The sequence below is a fragment of the Lithobates pipiens genome, unplaced genomic scaffold (genome assembly GCF_037356315.1).
Source record: "Lithobates pipiens isolate NorthernLeopardFrog02 unplaced genomic scaffold, aLitPip1_a1.2 Scaffold_18, whole genome shotgun sequence".
Classification (NCBI taxonomy): domain Eukaryota; kingdom Metazoa; phylum Chordata; class Amphibia; order Anura; family Ranidae; genus Lithobates; species Lithobates pipiens.
Window position 1 is genome coordinate 262,052,050 of NW_027507758.1, and position 6,140 is coordinate 262,058,189.

Below are 6,140 nucleotides of genomic sequence, written 5' to 3' on the forward strand. Positions count from 1 at the left end.
ATGTCAATGGATGCGCAAATAGGAGCAGTAGTCAGTGGATCTCACCATCTGCTGCTCCTTTTATCCCAAAGAATGACAATGCAGTGGTAGTTGGAACAATCATTAATTCACGACTGGACTACGCAAACTCGCTTTACATAGGATTGCCACAATATCAACTTGCGCGATTACAACTGATCCAAAACGCGGCGGCAAGGCTGATAACAGGAAAAAAAAACTGGGAATCCATCTCTCCTTCGCTGAGGAGCTTACATTGGCTAACTGTAAAAAATCGGATCACGTTCGAGACCCTTTGCCTCACCCACAAATGCGTGCATAGAGAAGCTCCGCAATACCTAATGGAGAAAATAAATCATTACACACCAAACCGCAGTCTTCGATCAGCCAACAAAAACCTCCTCCTCGTGCCCAAAGCCCGGTATAAATCCAAGGGGGATTGGAGATTTTGCTGTCCAAGGCCTCGGCTATGGAATGCTCTACCAATCAACATTCGCCTGGAAGAAAATCACCTGGCTTTTAGGAAAAAACTCAAGACCTTCCTCTTTTAGCAGATGATCTAAGCTCGTCACAGCGCCTAGAGGCGATTCAGTTTGCATTGTGCGCTATACAATTATTTTATTCATTCATTCATTACTTAATTGCTGATCACATCTCAAAGGCTTGTTGCAGTGTATGATTGCTGGGTGCAGCAGAGTAAATTCAAATTAGACATTGTGGAGTAGCAGGAACTGGCTTCTTTATTGGAACATAACCACACTAGCAATAATGTCACCTCACATGGTATGAAAAGCACAGACAGGAAAAAGAAACCAACAAGTACAGCATTACATACAGGAAATACAACACATCATAGAAAAATGTATAGCATAGCATATCACTGAGCATTAGCGACATCTAGTGTCCTGTTTGTGAACTGCAGTCAATAGGCTAAACTGAAAGCTGTTGTATCTCCAACACCCCTTCTTAACAGTTAAGGCTTAGTCTGTAAAACCCATCTTCTTTGTAAGCCTTGAATGTCTTTCAGCGGTCAGGGGCTTTGTAAGGATATCTGATGCCATATCCTCGGTTGGGTAATAATGGTAACTCAAGAAGACCTTGCTCTTGAAGATCCCTAAGAAAGTGGAACTTCACATCAATGTGCTTAGCTCTTGAATTAACTCCTTCCACGTGCCCAAGTACAAGGCATCCTTGATTGTCCTCATAGATTTCTGTTGGTCCCAACCGTGGTTGACCCAAGTCTATTAATAGCTGTCTCAGCCATATAACTTCTTGACTTGTCTGCGCTACAGCAACGTATTCTGCTTCAGTAGATGACAGTGTAACAGAGAGTTGCTTTTTACTAGTCCAACTGATGGCACCTCCTGACATAAAAAATAAGTAGCCACTGGTAGATTTTCTGGTAGATTTTCTGTCACTGGTGTCTCCTGCCCAGTCAGCATCCACATATCCTGTTAAGGTGCTTTCATCACTTGCCGGTAGCTTTAACTTGTAGTGCGAAGTCCTTTTAAGATAGCGAATGATTCGCTTTACAGCATTCCAGTCCCTTTTATTTGGCATTGAAACCTTTCTGCATAGGATTCCAACAGTTGCTGCAATGTCTGGCCTTGTAGCAGTGGTACGGTACAGAAATTTCCCTATTGCTTTCCTGTATTGAGTATTAGTTGGTAATGGGTTATCCTGACAATTCATCTCCTTTAGAGTTGGTTTCCATGGGAGACTTTACCGGTTTGGCGTATTCCATTCCAAATGTTTCAATTATTTCTTGTAATTTGTGTCTTTGGTTCAAAAGAAAGCTGCCATCTTCCACTCTCTCGATCTGGATACCGAGGTAACTCTTTAAGTTGCCAAGATCTTTGGTGTCAAAGTGCTAATTTAGTTTTTCCAGTATTTCTACTTCGTCCCCTTCTTGCTCAAAGAAAATCAGGATATCATCCACATAAATAAGCATATAGACCCATCTGTTTGCCAATTTCTTTGTGTATAAGCAGGAGTCTGCTTTACTCCTTAGAAAGTTTTGATGTGTAAGCACTTCATTTATTTTTATATTCCACACTCTGGCTGCTTGCTTTATACCATATATACTCCTGCGAAGTTTGCACACTAGGTCTAACCTTTGTTCATCTTTGAATCCTGGCGCCTGTTCCATGTAAATTTCTTCTGTTAAATCGTCATGTAGAAACGCGGTTTTCACATCAAAATATTTCACTTGCATTTTTCTTGTAACGGATACTGTTAGTAAAGTCCATATTGTAGTGTGCTTGACTACTGGTGTAAATGTCTCATCATAGTCCTCTCCATATTTTTGAGCCCTTGGCTACTAGTCTTGCTTTGTACCGTTCAATTGTGCCATATGCATTGTATTTCACTTTAAAAGTCCATTTACAGCCTATGGCTTTCCTTTCGGGTGGTAGTTCTGTAAGTGACTATGTTTTAGTGCCATGCATGGATTTCATCTCTTCCTCAGCAGCCTTTATCAATTTACTTGTTTCTTGTTCTGAAAGCTGAGCTATATCTTCCCAGCTTGCAGGTTCATTGATACTGGCAGTACTTGCTTTGTATGAGAGACGTATAGGTGGTTTACCATTGTTTTCTCTTGTTGAACGTCTCGTTTTTGTGTCTGAGCCTTTTTGTGTCTGCTCTTCAGTACTGGCTGGATCTGCACTCACTTCACCTGTTTGTTCGGAAGTTACAGAGATGGGCTGGTCAATGTCGGTTTTCTCTTCTATTCTTTCTTCCACTGTTGTTATTACATTGTCTCTTAAATCTTCAACAAAGGTTATGCTGTTGTTAATGGTAACCTTGTTTGTTTTGGGATTTAGGATTCTGTAACCCTTGACATTGTCACTGTATCCAACAAAGATACCTTCAAACACTCTGTTCTGGAGTTTGGTGCGTTTTTTTTCAGGTATGTTGATGAATGCTTTGCATCCAAAAACTCTTAGGTGTTTTACACTTGGCTTCTCATTGCACCATAGTTCATATGGGGTTTTCTCCGTTGTTATGGAAAGAAGTCTGTTCTGCAAATATGTAGCTGTCATGGTAGCCTCACCCCAGTATTTTTGTGGTAGTCCAGAGTCTGTCAGCATACATCTGATCATTTCAGAGTTCTGTTCTTTCTTTCAGCTACTCCGTTTTGTTCTGGTGTATACGAGACTGTCTTTTGATGTTCTATTCCATTCTGTTTTAAGTACTCTTGTATCTTACCTCCTGTGAATTCACCTCCATTATCGCTCCAAAGTATGAGAGGCTTCCTCTGAAACTTGTTACTGGTTTTTATTATATAGTCTTGCAATTTGTCAAAAACTTCACTCTTGTGTTGCATTAGGTAGGTAACTGTGTATCTTGAATAGTCATCTATGAAAGTCACTATGTACCTGTTGCCTTCAGGTGTTGGTGGGTTTAGGGGACCACACACGTCACTGTGAACTAAGTCAAGTGGTCTTGAAGCTCTCTTCTGACTGACTTTGGGAAGTGCTGCTCTTGTAGCTTTGGATTTAATGCAACATTCACACTTAACAGTAACTGGGCAAGGGGATATTGTTAGATCCCTTGTCTGATTTCTCCTCTGTAGTTCCTGTATGCATTCTGGGTGTCTGTGATCTAGACGTCTGTACCATATATGTATACAGTCATTGTGCTTGTGTGTACATAGTCTCACCTTTTCCTTCACTCTGTCGAGGTGATAAAGATGATCATCCAGCTTGGCACTTGCTATTGTCTATTTGCCGTTCAGAATAGAACATTTGTCACCTTGGATTTTTACAGTGAGTCCCCTGGCTGTTAGATGCTTCACAGATAAGAATCCTCCTTCTAAATTAGGAACATAAAGCACATCTTTCACTGGTATGGCTAAATTGTTTCCCGCATCATCCGGGCATACAAGGGTTCCATGCCCATATCCTTCTGCATGAATTTTACTTCCATCTGCAAAATAAAACGTTTCTTTGTTGTTCAGATCTTCTGTGAAGAAACTTCTATCGCTCGTCATGTGACTGGTTGCCCCCGAATCGATGCACCAGCCTTGGCATTTATTGTTGCCTGTCGTTTTGAATGTGGCAATCCAATTTCCTTCCCATGGATCATTGATTGTGGTTTTGACCTTTTGTTTTACGCTGTCTCATTTGCTCTGCTTTCCATATAGTATAGTCTTTCTTTATGTGTCCTTGTTTTTGGCATCTGAAACACACTCTGGTCTCCTTCCTGTGTAATCTTGTGTCTGTAGCTTTAAGAGTGGTTCTTGTGTCAGTTTCTGTGGAGTCATGCACTAAGTCCTTTCTTCTCTGATACTCATCTATGAGCCTGGTTTTTACAAATGCTACAGTCAGATCTGTCTCAGGTTGTGTCTCCAGTGCATTGATTAGTGCAGTATATGTATCGGGCAAACTGCATAACAACATGGCTGCAGTGTAACTGTCTGTTATATTCTCCCCGATTGATCTGAGTTGCGCAATCACTTCCAGCATTGCATTTATATGCTCGTGCATGTCCTGTTCTCTGCCAAGTCTCATTTTATAAAGTTTCCGCTGCAAAAACAGCTTTCTGTTTAAACTGGATCTTTCATGCAGTCTTTTCAGTATGTCCCACATACCTTTCGTTGTGTCTTCATGGCGTATATGAATGAGCTGATCATATTCCACTAGTAAACTTATGGTGGCCCGTGCCTGTCTGTTTTCCTTGTCCCAGTCCTGATTATTATCCTGTGGCCTCTCTGTGGTGATAACCTCCCACAAGTCATCTCTGGATAATAGCATTTCTACTTTGAACTTCCATAGCTGATAATTGTCATTGTTCAGCTTGGCCACTGAGAGTTTAAGCTCTGAGTTTCTGGACATTTTTTCCTCCTTTATATATGAACAGTCTTACTTGTCTATAGGAGATGTCACTGGAAAACTTCCTTATGTCGATCTCCGCATCAGCCACACTGTCTCCCGTTTGAGGCTTTTTTCTGCTTGGGCCGCGCCTGGTCATAAGACTTTATCTGGACACTGGGCCCATAACCTGTTGCAGAGTACGATTGCTGGGTGCAACAGAGTAAATTCAGATTCGACGTTGTGGAGTAGCAGAAACTGGTTTCTTTATTGGAACATAACCACACTAGCAATAATGTCACCTCACATGGTATGAAAAACACACACAGGAAAAAGAAACCAACAAGTACAGCATTACATACAGGAAATATGACCCATCATAGAAAAATGTATAGTACAATCTCTTGGGAGTTTTTGTTGCCAGTAATGTGGGCTGGGGAAGAGCCATTCTAGAAGAGAATTTGCATTTCAGGATTTACCTGAAGGGTGTGCAAATACAGGAGCCCAATCTCTGCCTGGAGAGGAGGTCCACTGTGAGAAGCCCCTCTGTCCTTCAGGCCTGCTGCCTAGAAAGGCCTTACCAGCTTCAGAATCCAGTCCCAAAGAAGTGTTAATGGGCCTATTTTGGAGCCTAGAAAATTGGAAGGTGGCTAGAAATGGGGTGAACATTCAGAAGGCTTGCTTACTTAATTGCTGATCACATCTCAAAGGCTTGTTGCAGAGTACGATTGCTGGGTGCAGCAGAGTAAATTCAGATTAGACATTGTGGAGTAGCAGGAACTGGCTTCTTTATTGGAACATAACCACACTAGCAATAATGTCACCTCACATGGTATGAAAAGCACAGACAGGAAAAAGAAACCAACAAGTACAGCATTACATACAGGAAATACAACACATCATAGAAAAATGTATAGCATAGCATATCACTGAGAATTAGCGACATCTAGCGTCCTGTTTGTGAACTGCAGTCAATAAGCTAAACTGAAAGCTGTTGTATCTCCAGCAAGGCTTGCATTAAAGATGTGCTGGTCTCAACTATAAGGTACACATTAAAGAGTTGCTGACCTCAGATTAAAGGTCCATCCTTGGTCCCTGAAGTTATTTTGTAAACCCTGTCCCCCTCTTCCCTGTACACTCAAACAAACATATATTGACAGTGTGGATATTAGTTAACGGCTCACTAATGGTGGATTGTTGAGTGCTGTAGGATAGCTGTAAGCCAGATCATCAACAAAAAGGCTCCATAGGGAGTTATTGCTACATTAATAAACATTAATCAGATTGCTAACAAAATTAACTGGCTATAGGGTAAAATGTGTGAGTGAAAAT

General features: G+C 41.3%; 1 pseudogene; it reads right to left on the reverse strand.

Moving 5' to 3' along the window:
* Positions 1-636: 636 nt before the first annotated feature.
* LOC143987828 (uncharacterized) lies at positions 637-1,871 on the reverse strand (annotated as a pseudogene).
* Between the last annotated feature and the right edge of the window lie 4,269 nt (positions 1,872-6,140).